The sequence below is a fragment of the Hemiscyllium ocellatum genome, chromosome 31, assembly GCF_020745735.1.
Source record: "Hemiscyllium ocellatum isolate sHemOce1 chromosome 31, sHemOce1.pat.X.cur, whole genome shotgun sequence".
In the NCBI taxonomy this organism is placed as follows: Eukaryota; Metazoa; Chordata; class Chondrichthyes; order Orectolobiformes; family Hemiscylliidae; genus Hemiscyllium; species Hemiscyllium ocellatum.
In genome coordinates this window covers 37776832-37796029 of record NC_083431.1, presented here as the reverse complement: position 1 = coordinate 37796029, position 19198 = coordinate 37776832, and positions in this window count along the sequence as shown.

Genomic DNA, 19198 nt, shown 5'->3' with positions numbered 1-19198 from the left:
GAAGGGGAATTAAAATGGGTGGTGACTGGGAGGTCAGGTTGGTGCCTACGGGCCTGGTTGAGATGCTCTGTGAAATGTTCCCTAAGTTTATGTTTAGTCTCCCCAGTGTAGAGAAGATCACATCAGGAACACTGGATACAGTAAACCAGATTAAAGGAGATGCAGGTGAACCTCTGTCTCACCTGGAAGGACTGTTTGGGGCCTTGGATGGAATTGATGGGGGTGGTGTGCCGGCAGGTATGCTGCATCTTTTCCAGTTGCAAGGGAAGGTACTTGGCGTTTGGGGGGGATTGGTGGGGCAAGAATTGACAAAAGATTGATGAAGGGAACAGTCCGTGCAGAAGGCTGAGAGGGATGGGAATGGGAATGATGGTGGGGTCTAGTTGGAGTTGGTGAATGTATTTAAGGATGATGAGTTGGATGTGGAGACTGGTGGGGTGGTGGGTGAGGACAAGGGGGACCCTGTCTTTATTGCATTTGGGGCAAGAGTAGTGTTAGAGCAGTGGAATGGGGTATGCAGGTAGTGCAGTGGAGTTGTACAAGGACAATGTTGAACAGAATGTATATCCTCATTTCCAACATTACTTTTATTGAGAATGGATAATTTGCACTGTTAACATTTCGAGAAACTTAAGAAAGTAGCAAAGGGTTAGTACGTTTGCAGATGATACCAAAATTGGAGGTGCAGTGGACAGCGAAGAAGGTTATCTCAGAGTACAATGGGATCTTGATCGGATGGGTCAATGGGCTGAGAAGTGGCAGATGGAGTTTAATTGAGATAAATGTGTGGTGCTGCATTTCAGAAAGGCAAATCAGGGAAGGACTTCTACACTTAATGGTAAGGACCTGCGGAGTGTTGCTGAACAAAGAAATCTTGGAGTGCAGATTCATAGTTCCTTAAAAGTGGAATCTCAGGATAGGATAGTGAAGAAAGCATTTAGTATACTTTTCCCCTTTGGTCAGTGCACTGAGTACAAAGGAATTTTAATTATCAGAATATCGGATTATCCGAAGGAGATCTCGAGGTCCTGATAGAAACATTACACCAAAGAGCTGTTTCAACCCTGATCATGTCTTTTGTTTACAATGATTAAAAATGAGCTCTGCTCACTGAACTGTTGAAAATGTGTTGCTGGTCAAAGCACAGCAGGCCAGGCAGCATCTCAGGAATAGGGAATTCGACGTTTCGAGCATAAGCCCTTCATTTGGAATGAGAGAGAGTAGCCAAGCAGGCTAAGATAAAAGGTAGGGAGGAGGGACTTGGGGGAGGGGCAATGGAGGTGGGATAGGTGGAAGGAGGTCAAGGTGAGGGTGATAGGCCGGAGTGGGGTGGGGGCGGAGAGGTCAGGAAGGAGATTGCAGGTTAGGAGGGCGGTGCTGAGTTGAGGGAACCGACTGAGACAAGGTGGGGGGAGGGGAAATGAGGAAACTGGAGAAATCTGAATTCATACCTTGTGGTTGGAGGGTTCCCAGGCGGAAGGTGAGGCGCTCCTCCTCCAGCCGTCGTGTTGTTATGTTCTGCCGGTGGAGGAGTCCAAGGACCTGCATGTCCTCGGTGGAGTGGGAGGGAGAGTTAAAGTGTTGAGCCACGGGGTGGTTGGGTTGGTTGGTCCGGGCGGCCCAGAGGTGTTCTCTGAAGCGTTCCGCAAGTAAGCGGCCTGTCTCACCAATATAGAGGAGGCCACATCGGGTGAACTGAACTGTTGCCAAGAACAGTCCTGGACGGTCCAGGCACCGTCTCCAAATAACTGACCTCCCGCTCTCTCTCTGTGCACCCCATATTTTCCCTAGAGTTCTACACAGGGATGTACTGCAAACCCCCCCTTCCCCAGATAAATCTCTCTAACATTGTACAGGACAATGGTAGAACCTGTCAAAACATTGCAGTAATAGGGTGTGTGTGTGAGGTCATGTGCACACGACTATTTGGAGACTTACCCTACAAAGACAGCAGCAGTCTTACTGTTGGTGTACAATCTGGCTGCCCCAGGGTGGGGGCGGGAGAGTGAACAGGGGTTGGGGGTGGGCAGTGGCAGGGGTGGATGGGGATGTGATAGTTACCTGATGAAGGAGTGTCACTCCAAAAGCTAGTGTGCTTCCAATTAAACCTGTTGGACTATAACCTGGTGTTGTGTGATTTTTAATTTTGTACACCTCAGTCTAATACTGGCATCTCCAAATCTTGAATACGCTGAACATGGAAAGAATGAGAATCTGCTTTTGTATAACATCCCTCAGGAAATTGCTAAGTTTTTTGTAGCTAATTAAGCATTTTTGAAGTTGTAATGGAGTTGCTGTACACAATACAGTATGTACTGATTTGTTTTAGGACCACTCTGTGAAATTGGGCTGTCCTGAGCCGAAGAATGTTCCTAGGAATGATTTTAATACTCTAAGGGCTGCAAGTGATTGGGATAGGGAAGTGTAGTAAATACATATTTGCCAGCTCAATGCGCTTTAAAATGGTCAAGCAATTGTGCCTGACTCTGATGATGCAATACCTCAGCTGGCTGCAGGTAAATGTCAGACTCTTGGATGCTTCAATGCAGCTATTTCTTTTCCTCCCTCAAGAAATAGTCATACTGTGTCAAATGCAGCATTGAGATTGGCATGCACAATGGAGTACATGCAATAAAATAATATTTGCAACTGAGATACTGAAACAGGCAGCAGTAATGATTGTCTGAGATATACAAATTGATGGATTTGGATTATAATTTATTAGCTCAAATATATAAAGTTCATTTATACAGCATAAATAACATTTGAAAATGCAGTAACATCTCAACCTAGCTTTGAATGTATCATTAATATCCTGTAGACTTCCTGGCACTTATTTTACATGGACAATCTGGAAGTTAAGAACTGCACTCCAACACAGGAATCAAATGTGTCACCAGTTTATTTTCAATATGCAATAACAGCTTGTAATGAGTACTGAGGAAGGAAATGGGTATGTGTTGCTACCTTAAAATCTGTATTTCAGTGTATGAGATATTGTGTTATAGGTTATTTTCATTAACTCACTCACGAGCTTGCTATATGTTACTGCATTTTCACACCTTATCATCGGTTGCTACAAGCAGTGTTTACCTCTGAATAAGCGTAGCATACAGAACAATACCTTCCCATCAAGTCTTCACGAAACATTATAATATTAATCAGCCCTTAACAACCATCTCCTGGGCCTGAATAGATTAAGTAACTGTTAAACACTTGTTAACTGGGCCATTATCCCCCTCAAAGCATTTCAAGAAAGTGGCCCAGACCCTAACTTTGTAAGTTGTGTTAAGCAGGTGTAACACGGATATTCCAGGACTGATGTAACTGGTCAACCCACATAGTTTTGAACAAAACAGAATTTATTTACAAGATTACTGAATGAATCACAAACGAAAGAGAACAGAATATAGAATAACAACCTATCCGAAAACCGAATAAATTATCCCAACTTAATGATACTGTTCCAAATACTTGCAACAATCCCCATAAACAACCATGAATACTTGCCATGTACAAGGCGGGATGTGTCTTGGAAGCACTCATGGATGCCCTCATAAGAATGGGGTATGATGCTTAACTCATCGACCGCCAGTTCTAATGTGCCACAGCAAGGGACCGTAATGAGCTACTCAGGAGCCAGACATGAGCTGTAACCGACAGGGTACCCTTCGTTGTCCAGTACTTCCCAGGAGGCAAAAAACTATGCCATGTTCTATGCAGCCTGCAGTACATTATCAATGAGGATGACCACCTGGCCAAGACCTTCCCCACTGCTCGCCTTTAAACAACCACCAAACCTCAAACAGATCATTGTTCGTAGCAAACCGCCCGGCTTTCAGGACAACTCCATACAACCTGTCACAGTAGACGCTGCAAGATGTGTCAGAGTATGGACATGGATACCACCATTACACATGGGGACACCTCCCACCATGTACGTGGCAGGTACTCACATGACTCAGCCAACGTTGTCTATCTCACACGCTGCAGGCAAGGATGCTCTGAGGCATGGTATATTGGTGAGACCGAGCAGAGGCTACAGCAACAGATGAATGGGCACCACACAACAATCAACAGAAAGGAGTGTTCTCTCCCAGTCAGAGAACACTTCAGTGGTCCAGGACATTCGACCACGGACCTTTGGTTAACCATTTTGCCGAGAGGTGCGAGGGAGGAATGAAGGACTGCTGGAAAAGTAAGACTAACGGTTGAAAAGACTTACTTCAGGCATCAGGGCCTCCATTTGCCGAGAGGTGCGAAGGAGGAGTGAAGGACTGCTGGGAAGTTTTTAAGTGGGTGAAGGAGAAACTGAGAGGATGTACAGGGAGGTGGCCACTCCCCAGACACAAGATAAGGACAGCTGGGTTACTGTCAGGGAGAGGAAAGGGAACCGACGGTCAGAACAGGGATCCCCTGTTGCCGTTCCCCTCAGCAATAAGTATACCATTTTGGATACTGCTGGTGGGGATAGCCTACCAGGGGAAAGCCATAGTTGTCAGGTATCTGGCACTGAGCCTGGCACTGTGGCTCAGAAGGGAAGGGGAGAAAATAGAAAAGCGTTAGTGGTAGGGGACTCAATAGTTAGACGGATTGACAGGAGATTTTGCGGTCAGGAACGGGACTCCCGGAAGGTATGTTGCTTCCTCGGTGCCAGGGTGTGGGATGTCGCCGATTGGGTTTACAAGATTCTGAAGGGGGAGGGTGAGCAGCCAGAAATCATGGTCTATATTGGCACTGATGATATAGCCAGGAAAGGGATTGCGGATCTGAAAAGTGACTACAGAGAGTTAGGTTGGAATCTGAAGAGCAGGACGAATAGAGTAGTGATCTCAGGTTTGCTACCAGTGCCTTGAGATAGTGAGATGAGGAACAGTCAGCGAACGCAGCTTAACACATGGCTGCGAGGCTGGTGCAGGTGGGAGGGCTTCAGATACCTAGACCATTGGGATACCTTCTGGGGAAGGTGGGACCTGTACACGAAGGACAGGTTGCACTTGAACTGGAGGGGCACAAATATCCTGGGTGGGAGATTTGCTTGTGTGGTTGGGGAGGGTTTAAACTAGTTTGGCAGGCGGTTGGGAATCAGAATCACATGTCTAAGAAGGGGTCAGTTGCAGATGGGGTAGTGACAGGATGTAGTGAATCTATCAGAAAGGTTTCTCGCGTGATGAAACAAAGGGATTGGTTAAAGTGTGTCTGCTTTAATGCATGGAGTGTCCAAAATAAGAGTGATGAGCTTAGAGCATGGATCAGTACTTGGGGCTACGATGTTGGGGCCATAACTGAGATGTGGGTTTCACAGGGGCAGGAATGGTTGCTTGATATTTCAGGATTTAGAATGTTTAAAAAGAACAGGGAGGCTGGAAAAAGTGGAGGGGGTGTGGCATTGCCAGTCAGAGAGTGCACCACAGCTACAGAAGTGAAGTTTGTTGAGGAAGGTTTGTTTAACTGGGTGGAAGTTAGGAACAGCAAGGGAACAGCCACCACGTTGGGATTTTTCTACAGACCACCTAATAGCAGTAGAGAGATTGAAGAACTCATAGGCGGGCAGATTCTGGAAAAAATGGAGAAGTAGCAGGGTTGTTGTTATGGGTGATTTCAACTTTCCCAATATCGACTGGAACCTTGTGAGTGCAGATGGTTTGGATGGAGCCGTTTTTGTCAGGTGTGTTCAGGAGGGTTTCCTTTCTCAGTATGTAGACAGACCGACGAGGGGAGAGGCCATTTTGGATTTGGTGCTTGGCAACGAGCCAGGACAGGTGTCAGATCTCATGGTGGGAGAACACTTTGGTGACAGTGATCACAACTGCCTCACATTTAGCATAGCCGTGGAGGGTAAAAGGAGCAGTTACCGAGGGAAGGTATTTAATTGGGGAAAAGCAAATTATGATGCTATCAGACAGGAGTCAGGAAGTACAGACTGGGAGCAATTGTTCCACAGAAAGGGCACAGCAGACATGTGCAGACTACTTAAGGAGCAGTTGTTGCTAGTGATGCACAAATTTGTTCCTCTGAGACAGGTAAGAAGGGGTAAGATTAAGGAACCTTGGATGATGAAACAGGGGAACTTCTCGTCAAAAGGAAGAAGGCATCTTATGTAAGGTTGAGGAAGAAGGATCTAGCAGAGCTTTAGAGGATTACAGGCTTGCTAGAAAGGAGCTCAGAAATGGACTGAGGAGAACCAGGAGGGGACACGAAAAAGGCTTGACAAAAAAGGATTAGGGAAAACCCAAAGGCATTTTATTCATATGTGAGGAATAAGAGAATGATCAGGGAGAAGATAGGGCTGATCAGGGATAGCAGAGAGAACTTGTGCATGGAATCTGATCAGATATGGGAAGCCCTAAATGAGTTTTTTTGCTTTGGTTTTCACCAAGGAAAGGGAACTGATTGTAAATGAAAATTTGAGGAGCTGGGATACAGTCTTGACCAGATCGAGATTGATGAAGTTAGGATTAAGCCTCGGCACAACATCGTGGGCCAAAGGGCCTGTTCTGTGCTGTACGTTTCTATGTTCTATGTTCTATGAGGCAGACTTTGGAACAGGCAGCAACAAAAAGTGGTCGAGCAGAGGCTGATAGCCAAGTTCGGTACCCATGGGGATGACCTCAACTGGGACCTTGGGATCATGTCAAACTACAGGTGAACCCACTGCACTACACACACACACACACACACTCTCTCACAGACTTGTACCTCACATTACTCACACTCACACACATGCACCCACTCTCTCACAGACACTCACAATTGCAACCCCCACACCCAAATTACACACACACACATACACATATAAGTTGTGGGGTGAATTTGTACTTGCAGAATTACATGTTACTTTGCTCAAAAACTGCATGAATCCATGTAAGATTCTGTAAATCCATTTGTTTAGATTCGAATCAGTCTAAACGTTGTGGCACAGACAGTATCACACAGGGGAGCTCACACCTTCAGTGCATTATTTGGGCTGACAGATTGTTAATGTTCATTTGAGAATGTAACTTTGTTTTAAAAAAGTTTTGTCATTTACATATGAAAGAACTGAAACCAACGTGGGGTCATTCTAACAGGTGAGAGACTTAACAAACAATCCAGGTCGTTTTCAATATATAATTTCAGTTACATCACACTGTAAACATTTGCTATAAATTCTGTGTTCTTACAATCTTATACTCCACAACCACCTGATGAAAGAGCAGCACTCCGAAAGCTAGTGCTTCCATTTAAACCTGTTGGACTATAACCTGGTGTTGTGTGATTTTTAACTTTGTACACCCCAATCCAACACCGGTATCTCCAAATAAAATTTAAAACACTGTATGCCTTTTTAGCAACCCTACCAACCTAGATGGCAACTTTCAGGGATCTAAGTACAAGGACACCGAGATCGCTTTGCTCATTCACCTCTCACCCTATCTAACCCTTTGATTATCTTATATGTCTCAATTAGGTCACCTCTCAAACTTCCTCTCTCTAACAATAACATCCTCAAGTCCCTCAGCCTTTCCTTGTAAGACCTTCCCTCCATACCAAGCAACTCCAAGTGTGGCCGCACCATAGTTTTGTACAGCTGCAGCATGACCTCGTGGCTTTGAAACTCAATCCCTCTACCAATAAAAGCTAACACACCGTATGCCTTCTTAGCAACCCTTTCAACTTGGATGGCAACTTTCAGGGATCTATGTACATGCACACCGAGATCTCTCTGCTCATCCACACTACGAAGAATCTTACCATTAGCTCAGTATGACATTTCTATTGCTCCTCCCAAAGTGAATCACCTCACACTTTTCCATATTAAACTCCATTTGCCATCTCTCAGGCCAGCTCTGCAGCTTATCTATGTCCCTCTGTAACCTGCAACATCCTTCAACACTATCGTCCTTAGTGTCATCCACAAATTTACTAACCCATCCTTCTACATCCTCATCTAGGTCATTTATACAAATGACCAATAACAGTGACCCCAAATAGATCCTTGCTGCGCATCACTAGTAAGTGAAGTCCAGGATAAACATTTCCCATCAACCACCACTCTCTGTCTTCTTTCAGGTAGCCAATTTCTGATCCAAACAGTTTAATCACCTCAATCCCATGCCTCCTTATTTTGTGCAATAGCCTACCATGGGGAACCTTATCACATGCCTTACTGAAATCCATATACACCACATCAGCCGTTTTACCCTCATCCACCTGTTTGGGCACCATCTCAAAAAATTCAGCAAGGTTAGCAAAGCACAACCTACCCTTCACAAAACTGTGTTGACTATCCCTAATCAACTTATTCCTCTCTAGATGTTTATAAATGCTATCTCTTATAACCTTTTCCAACATTTTACCCACAATTGAAGTAAGGCTCACTGGTTTATAATTACCAGGTTGTCTCTAGTCCCCTTTTTGAACAACGGGACAACATTTGCTATCCTCCAGTCTTCTTGCATTATCCCGGTAGACGATGGTGACATAAATATCAAAGCCAAAGGCTCAGCAACCTCCTACCTGCCTTCCCAGAGAATCTTAGGATTCGTGAGGGACAACTGGACAGATATTCAAAACAAATAACCATACTTCAAAGCTGTGGCAGATTTTCAGTTAACTCTGCTCAATTAAGATGCTTGCTGAAATGCAACAGTTAATAAGTATATAGAGGTAGAATAGGTAAATTAAGTGAATCATTCTATGATTCAATAGTATGATATGAAATTAGAATTATTAACCTAGATAGCCAATAATGAATAGTTTAGTGGCTAGCCTCATAAATAGCTCAGAATATTGTCACAACTGATTAGTTATGAACCAGTAATATTTAGAAAAAATCTATTAAAGACCATCAAATATTTGTAAAAAAATTTTATTCTGACTGTAATTGTATATGTACACAAGAAACTAAAAACTTGGCTGTTATAAGTCACCTGATAATGCAGGTTTTACAGAGATCAATCCTCAGACATGTAAAAACTCTTGTCCAGGAGATAATATTGACAAACTATTTTGACACTTAAAATTGGGCAATGGCCAGAACAAAAGTTAAGAATCACAAATAGGAGAAATACTATCACTGAAATGCTAATGTCTTGCGTGGAACATGACTTAATTATTTTGTACATAGGCTTTATAGGGTATTGGATTAGGCAGGCGAGGATCCAGTTGTTGTGGTCATGTTGAGACAAACAACATAGGCAACGTTAGGAAGGAGGACCTGTTTGATGATTATCAAGCACTAGGAACAAAATTAAGGAATAGGTCCTCAAGGGTTATAATCTCTGGATTACTACCCGAGCCACATGCAGATTGGCTTAGGGACAAGAAAATTAAGAAAATAAATAAGTGGCTAAGGGAGTGATGTGGGAAAGAGGGGTTCTATTTCACGGGGCATTGGCATCAGTTTTGGAACAGGAAGGATCTTTTCGGATGAAACTGTTTCCCCCTGAACCGATCTGGAACCAGTATTCTATCAAAAAGGATAAATAGGGTGGTCGCTAGGAAGTTCAGGGGAAGGGAAGAGGAAAATGACAGGAAGTATGGTAGTCAATAAAAAGGAAAACAGCAGGTTAGCATGTGAGCAAGAGGACTTAACTACATGACAGACTATGAAAAAAATAAAAAGGAAGTATAACTCAGGAGATATTATTATTGGAGATGTTGGAATTCATAATGAAGCTACAAAAGCTAGCATAAGGGCACTTTACCTGAATGCTCTGATAGTATTCGTAACAGGGTAAATGAGTAATGGCACAAATCACCATGAATTAATAGGATTTAGTAGCCATTGAAGAGGCATGGTTGCGGGATGGTCACGACTGGGAGTTAAATATCCAGGGGTATCAGACTATTCGGAAGGACAGACAGGGAGGTAAAGGAAACAGTATAGCTCTGAGTTTTAAGGATGACATCAGGGAGGTGATAAGAGATAATATAGGTTTTATGGAGAATAAGGTTGAATCCATTTGAGTGGAAATTAGAAATTAGATCACTGAGAGGTGTGGTCTCTAGGCCACCAAATAATAATATCACATTGCTTGTAGAAATGGTATGGCGATTGTCATGGGGACTTTTAATCTACATGTTGATTGGTCAAGCCTTGAGGAGGAGTTCACTCAATGTATAATTTTCTTGAACAGTATGTAATGAAACTGACAAGGGAGCAAAGTATCTTAGATCTGGTCCTGTAAACTAATGATGTCATCATTCAGGATTGCCTTGAAAGAAGCGATCACAGTATGGTTAAATTTAAAGTACAGAGGGAAAGTGAGAGGATAAAATCCAATACCAGACTCCTGTGCTTAAACAAGGGAGACTACAACAGGATGAGCGAGGAGTTAAAGAAAGTAGACTGGAAGCAAAGACTTTATGGAGGGATAGTTGATGAACAGCAATTTTTCAAAGTGCTCAACAAAACTATGTAGCAGTGAAAAGGAAGGACTGTAGGGAAAGGGATAATTGACCATGGGTATCTAAGGAAATAAGGGAAACTATCAAATTGAAAGAAAAGGCATAAAAAGTGGGCAAGATCAGTGGAAATTTGAAGATTGGGAAAGTTTTAAAGATCAACAGGAAGCCACAAAAAGAGCTATAAAGAAAAGTAAGATAGATTATGAGGAGAAAAAAAAGCTCAAGATATAGAGACAGGCAGCAAAAGTAATTATAAATATATAAGACAAAAAAGAGTGGCTAAAGTAAACATTGGTCTTTAGAAGATGAGAAGGGTGTTTTAGTAATGAGAAATGAGGAAATGACTGAGACATTGAAAAGGTATTTTTGTATGGGTCTTCACAGTGGAAGACATGAATAACATGCTAGTAATTGACAAAGAGAGGAAGGTGGGTGAAGACCTGGAAACAATCATTATCATGAGAGAGCTAGTGTTGAGCAAGCTAAGAGTATACAAGTTTTCTGGCCCTGATGGAATGCGTCCCAGGGTGCTAAAAGAATTGGCAGGAGAAATACAAGTATAGACCGGTTAGTTTAACTTCTGTCGTTGGGAAAATTATCAAGGAAGAACTAGCAAGGCATCTAGATAGAAATTGTCCCATTGGGCAGAAGCAGCATGGGTTCATGAAGGGCAGGTCATGCTTACCTAATCTTTTGGAATTCTATGAAGACATTACAAATGTGGTGGACAACAGGGATCCGCTAGATTTCCAAAATGCATTCAACAAGATGCCACACAAAAGTTTGCTGCATAAGATAAAGGCATTACAGATAATGTATTAGCATGGATTGAGGATTGGTTAACTAACAGGAAGTAAAGAGTGGAAGAGTGGAAATAAATGAGTGGTATTCTGGTTGGCAATCAGTGACTAGTGTTGTGCCTCAGGGATCAGTACTGGGACCACAATTATTCACAATTTACATGGTTGATTTGGAGTTGGAGGCCCTGTGTAGTGTGTCAAAGTTTGCAGATGACACTAAGGTGAGTGGTAGAGCAAAGTGTGCAGAGGACTGTGAAACTTTGCAAAAAGACATAGATAGTTTAATTCAGTGGGCAAAGGTTTGGCAGATGGAGTACAATGTTGATAAATGTGAATTCATTCATTTTGGTAAGAATAACAGTAAAAAGGACTATTACTTGAATAGTAAGAAATTGCAGCATGCTGCTATGCAGAGGGACCTGGGTGCCCTTTTGCATGAATCACAGCAGAGAAGTTATGTTGCAACTGTATAGGGTGCTGGTAAAGGCCACACCCGGAGCACTATGTGCAGTTTTGGTCTCCTTACCTGAGAAAGGATGTACTGGCACTAGAGGGGGTGCAGAGGAGGTTCACTAGATTGATTTTGGACTTAAGAGGTTTGGCTTATGAGGAGAGATTGAGTAGACTGGGATTACATTCGTTGGAGTTTAGAAGAATGAGGAGGGATCTTATAGAAACATATAAAATTATGAAGGGACAGTTAAGATAGAAGTAGAGAGGATGTTTCCACTGGTGGTTGAAATGAAGACAAGAGGGCATAGCTTCAATATTAGGTGGAGGAGATTTAGGACTGAATTGAGAAGGAACTTCTTCACCCAGAGGGCTGTAAATTTATGTAATTCTCTGCCCAGTGAAGTAGTTGAAGCTTCCTCAGTATATGTTTTTAAAGGTATGATAGATCATTTTTTGAACAATAAAGAGATTAAGAATTATGGTGAGAGAATGGGTAAGTGGAGCTGACTCCACAAAAAGATCAGCCAAGATCTTATTAATTGACAGAGCAGGCTCAAAGGGCCAGATGGCCTACTCCTGCTCCTAATTCTTAGATTCTTATGTAACCTGGCAATGGTGGTAATCTGAGTTTGCCAGCTAAGAATGATTCAAAAATATAAGCTGCCCAGACAAAGAAAGAACCATCTTGAACTATCTGGAAGGACTACCTCTCCAGGTAATGAGAAAACGCGGAAGAAAGGGAAATTAAGGCAAAGGGAGATTGAGTCAAAGAGAGAGAGAGGCATCATGAAACACTTTGATTTTCTGCTGAAGTAACCAAGCAACTACAAGTACCACACCTGCAGAACCAACAGCCAAGAATCTTTTTTCTCTTTCAAATTCTGTTGTCCTAGGAAGTCCACCTGTACAAGAAAATACTTTCTACTCAACCACAGAAATCATCACTCCTTCGGATCTGACTTCAAATGCTGACCTCTTAGCTTTTGCAACTGAAATTCAAGCAACAGGCTCTAATGGTATAGCATACAGTCATAGAATAATAGAGAGGTACAGCACAGAAACAGACCCTTTCGTCCAACTTGTTCATGCTGACTAGACATTCTAAATTAATCTAATCCTTTTTATCAGTACATGGCCCATATCCCTCTAAACCCTTCCTTTTCATCCAATTGCCTTTTAAGTGCTGTTATTGTACCAGACTCCATCACTTCCTCTGGTGGCTTTTTCCATACACCCACCAGTCTCTGCATTTAAAAAAACCTGCCACTCAAGTCCTTGCTAAATCTTTCTGCTCTCACCATAAACCTATGACCTTTAGTTTTGGAATCTCCCACCCTGGGGAAAAGACCTTGGCTATTCACCCTATCCACACTCCGCATGATTTTATAAACTTCTGTAAGGTCTCCCCTCAGCCTTTGATGCTCCAGTGAAAATAGCCTCAGTCTATTCTGCCTCTTCCTACACCTCAAACCCTCCAACCCTGGCAACATCCTTCCAAATCTTTTCTGAACTCTTTCAAGTTTCACAACATTCTTCCCATAGAAGGGTGAACAGATTTCCACACAATATTCCAAAAGTGACCTAGTCAATGCCCTGTATAGCCACAACATGACCTCCCAACACCTATACTAAATATACTGACCAATAAAGGAAAGCATACCAAATCCCTTCATCAGTATTCTATCTACCTGTGACTCCACTCTTGAGGAACTATGAAATTGCGCTCAAAGGTGTCCTTGTTCAGCAACATTCCCCAGGACTTTACTATTAAGTGTCTAAGTCCTGTCCTGATTTGCCTTTCCAAAATGCTGTGCCTGACCTTCATATAAAGTAAACTCCATCTACCACTCCTCGACCCATCGCCCTATCTGATCAAGGTGCCATTGTACTGTGAGGTAATCTTCTTCACTTTCCACCATCCAAATTTGGTGTCATCTGCAAATTTACCAACTATTCCTCCTATGTTCATACCCATTACATAAATGGTGAAAAGCAGTGGACCGGCACCAACCCTTGTGGCACATCACTGGTCACCTCCAGTTTGAAAAGCTACCCTCTACCACTACCCCCTGTCTCCTACCGTCAAGCCAATTCCTTATCCAAATGGCTATTCTTTCTGTATTACATGTGATCTAACCTTACTAACCACAATACCATGAGGAACCTTGCCTTATGAAGTCCATATAGATCGTCTCCAACTCTTTACCCTCATCAATCCTCTTTGTTACTTCTTCAAAAAGTTCAATTAGTTGGCAGACACAATTTCTCATGCACAAAGCCATGTTGACTATCCCTAATCAATCCTTGTCTTTACTAATACACCTAAATCCTGTCCTTCAGGATTCCTTCCAACAACTTGCCTCCAATTCATGTCAGGCTTACCAGTCTACGGTTACCTAGCTTTTCCTTACCATTTTTCTTAAATAATGGCACCACATTAGCCATCCTTCAGTCTTCCAGCATCTCACCTGTGGCTACCGATGACACAAATGCCTCAGCAAGGGGCCCAGCAATTATTTGCCTAGCTACCCACAGAATTCTAGGATACCCCTGATCAGGTCCCAGGGATTTATCTACCTTTATGCATTTTAAGATTTTCAGCACCTCCTTCTCTGTATTGTGAACTTTTTTCAAGATGTCGTTATTTATTTCCCCACGTTCTCTATCTTCCATATCCTTCTCCACAGTAAACACTTATGTAAAATACTCACTTAGTATCTTCCTCAACTTCTGCATTTCCACACATAAGTGGCTGTAGAGTTATCTATAATCAAAAATCTCCCTGCCAGTATATTAGTCCCTTTCCAATTCAGGTACAATTCATCCTTCTTACACAGGTCAGTTCTACCCCCAAAGAGATTCCAATGATCCAAAAATGTGAATCCTTCCCCTTGCACCAGCTCCTCAGCCAAGCATTCATCTGCTGTATCCCCTCACTAGCTCGCGGCACTGGGAGTAATCCAGATATTACAACACTCGAGGATCTCCTTTATAGATTCTTGTCTAACTTTCTATATTCTGTCCTCAGAATCTTGTCCTTATCTATGTCGTTAGTTCTAATGTGTACAATGATCTTCTGCTGATCCCCTTTGAGAACAACCTGCACCTCACTGAGATATTCTTAATCGTGGCACCAGAGAGACAGCACACCATTCTGGTGTCTTGCTGTCAGCTGCAGAAAGATGTGTCTGTGCTTCTTACTAGAAAGTCCTCTATCACAATTTTTCACTTGGAACCTGGTATACCCCTTGTTACATTAGAGCCAGTCTCGGTACTAGAAAGCTGGTTGTCAGTGCTACATTCTCCTGAGAGTCCACCGTCCCATACATTTTCCCAGACAGCTTGTTCGAGATGGGAATAGCCACAGGAGACTCCTGCACTACTTGCCTTCCTCTCCTACCTTTCCTGGATATAACCCATCTACCTGACTGTGTCTTCAGTTTATCTCCCTTCTTTACCAAAGATGACTTGTTGGGACTTCCTTGTAAATAATCTTTTGTATAAATGATATTTATTTTAATCTTGATGTGTACAATTTCTTGATAATATTATCTCTTTATCCTGAAGGAATTTTCAGTATTAATATGTAATAAATGAACCTTTAACCTGTTTAAAGCAAATGCTTAACTGCTGGTTCACTTTAACTTAAATCATAAAAATTTAGAAGGGACTAAGTTAGTTATATTTATCTACAGCTCATTGATAATGGTGAGAACACACCCAACTGTTCTGACAACATAAATACCTGATAACAGGCAAATATGAACAATTAATCCCTTGGCAATGACTTTGAAAGCTGTTAAGAGACATGTTTTGAGGGAGTTGTTGAAACTATCGTGGTGAACAACATTGAATGAGCTTTGCAAAACTGGTGGAAGGATTTGGTTGATTAAAAATTTAGTACTTTAAAAGGCTAAAAGAAAGCTCATGGAAAATATGAAATAGCTTAAGGGCTGGCTTGTATATCATAGCTTAAACAACGAACTTGAAGCACAATTGAAAGCTTTTATAGTAAGTAGAATTTCAGCAAGCCAGTTTAGTCCTATTAGCATAATACCCAGGTCCACCCTAAGAAAAAGAGTAAAAGGTATATTTTTAGACGGAAGCCTTTCCAGCAGGTGATGGAGAAAAACAACTAAGGGTAGGGTCATACTAACAATCATTGGTAGTTTGGAAAGTCATTGATAATGTCAGGGGCACAGAAAAGAAGCAAGAAAGCTAAGCTCACAAATTACTGATCTTATATGATCTAGACCAGTGCTCACAATATGCCACAGTCATATAATATTGCAGAATAATGAGTGTGTTATATCCCACCTCAAATTTTGATTAATAACGAAATAAACATGATATTAGTAACAGTTGACTTTGATTGATTAGATCTTTGATAACAATGAATTGTTCTTAAATTAAAATAGCAAACAATTGTTGGCTTTGAAATCTCAACAAGGTACAAAGACAAAACATAATGGATATGTCTTCAAATGGCCTGTTTATGATTAATGGTGTCCCACAAAAATTTGTACTAGGCTACAGCATTTCACTATCAATAAGTGGATCAGATAATGGGTTGTAGAGCCATATATCTCAGTTGACACCAAGTTGGGTGCCACAATAAATAGGATTGTGGCAACAGAATATTGCAAAAAGACTTTGTTAAGTAGGTGAGCAGGCAAAGCTATGATAAAAGTTTATAAGATTGTGGATGGCATGGATAGAGTGGAAAATATTATGCTTTTTCCCAGGGTGGAAGGGTCAATTCTTAGGGGACACAGGTTGTACGTGCAGGGGGAGGGGGCGGTGTGCAAGTTTAAGAGAGATTTGTGGAGCATGTTTTTCACACAAAGGGTGGTGAGTGCCAAAAATGCACTGCCAGAAGAGGAGGTGGAAGCAGATACAATTGCAGCATTCAAGAAGCACCTGGACAAATACAGGAAGAGGAAGGGAATAGAGGATACAGATCCTGTAAGCGAACACAATTTTAGTCTGGAAGGGCAAAATGTGTTAGCACAGGTTTGCAGAGGTGAGGGACCTGTTCCTGTGCTGTACTGTTCTTTGTCCTTTATTCTTTGATGAAGTTTAATGGAGGAAATTGTTATGTCATCCACTTTGGTGCTATGAAACATAAATCAATGTATTTTCCAAATGGCAAAAAGGTAGGAACTTGGGTAAGAAAAGAAATTTAGAGGTATCTCGTACATAAATCAGCATTAACTAGAGAACAGTTTCAAAAAATACTTTAAACAACTAATGGAATGTTGGCTTTCATCTTGAAAGCTGTGATTCAAATGAGTATATGTTATGTTACATTTATATGAAGCTTTCATTAGACACGATTTGGAGCATTGCAGTCAGTTCTGGACACATGAAAATCCATGCCAACAATGAATAACAGATGATAGAAAACAATTCCTTTAATAAGTAAATACATATTTTCCCAACAAGCGTCACAAACGTCTGCATAAACAAATATGTAATCCAAGAATCTTTGATCCCTGGATAACCCCTTGCACTTGATCATCTTATTATACATATTTCAAGGAATAATCCATTAATGTAAGAGAAAGTAATGCAGAAACTCTAACAGCAAGATGCACAAACATTCAGTAATGTAACATTGTCAGACTTAATGGATTCATATATTAGAACTTCTTACTTCTATTTCTTACCACGTTATAAAAATATGCACAATATATCTAATCCCTTACTTCCCATGCGATTTTTTTTCTGCAACCTTCAACAACTCAACTGGACCAGTTTTACTGAAGTTGAGGATCAGTTACTGCCCTGATAGGGCTAAGTTGCATTAGCATAGACGTACCCTATTAATGAGAGACTGTAAGGGTACCTTCAAGTAACTGTCCTAGGCAACAGTGTCATCTGTACTTTCTAAATCTTGGAATATAGACGAAAGTGAGGATTGCAGATACTGGAGATTATAGTTGAGAGTGTGGTCCTAGAAAAGCACAGCAGGTCAGGCAGCATCCAAGGAGTAGGAGAATCAACGTTTCAGGCTTTTGCTGTGCTTTTCCAGCATCACACTCTCCATATCTTGGAATATACTAGTGCTAGATTTTAGTTAGTTGGGTGAATGTTTGGAAGGAGAACAAATCAAAGTTTTCATATTTGGCACATCAGAAGTTATGATTGATCATTCTCCTGATGATTTGTAATCATGGTGACCTTATTTATCACCACTAAACATTCTTGTCTGTATGTCAGTTGCAAACACCATCTGAAGTGCATTCTTGGAAACTGTTTTTACTTGCTTTAACTGGACTCTAAGCATTTATATAATTTCCCATTTGAATTCTGGACTGCTGAGATCTGAGTCATTTTTAGCCTGAGTCAGGCTTCTTAGCACCATTTCCCCTTCTGATGATCTTCCATTCCCACATCACATCAATGTGCAAAGTCATGTCAGCACCATCTCAGCTGCTTCCTTCACAGTATGTCCACGCAAGCGCTGTTCCTAACATGCTACCTCAGTTGGGCTGCATTAGAAGTGACTATCGACACAGTGCCATTTAACTTCCATAGCATCATCTCCAGTGGTATCATATATCTGAACTACATGTTCATTGAATCTTACAGGACAGAATGAAGCCATTCAGCATTTAATTGAACCTATATGAATGGGAAATGTGGTAGGTGAATGGACTCTTCTGGCAGCTGATGGGAGCCTATTTATCATTCTCTTGCATTCCATCAGTAATTATTGATTGAGAACTATATCGGATTAAGTTCTGAGGAAGGGTCACTCAACTTAAAACATTGACTCTGTTTTCACTCCACAGATGCTGCCAGACCAGCTGAGATTTGCCAGCTATTTTTGTTTGTGTTTCTGATTTCTAGCATCTGTAGTTCTTTTGGTTTTCACATCAGAAAGTCCTTTTTCAAGATGAGGTCATTGGTAGGTGGAAAACATATGCTTCGTTTTTCCTGACAATGTAAAGGTGGTGTGCTCCAAGTGAGGATGCTTAGCCTTTGAAACTGAAGTGAAACTTTGTCTTTGCATAATTCAGCACAGCAGGGAAGAGAATAGAAGAAGATGGACAGTCCAGTAGTAGCAAGGAGGAACTCTTTGTATTGATTTCTAATGTTGACTCACAGGTATTGATTCCTCATAAATTGTTGTCACTCTTGACCAATGGGGAAAATATTCCTAACATTCTACAACCATCTGATGCTATGATCACTTCCTTTAAGCGAAACAACTTTGCATCCTATCCAACAATATAAAATTTAGTACAGTACAGTATTATCTGAAGTAACACCCTCTGAGTCTACAATAAACTCAGTTTCCTTCTTTTTAGATGGATGTAAAGATTCAAAGGTGAGCATAGAATCCTTACTTGTAGTTAACATTCCTTTTTCAAACTACACCATATGAAAACACTTGTTCTTCATTCCATGGCTATTCGTGAATTGTTACTGACGAGAAATGAGTTCTGTGTTTACCAACACAATAAAAATCACTATGCTCCTAATATTAATTATGTGAAGTATTTAGAGACATTTCAACTTGTATTAATGTAAATTTTTCTAATTGC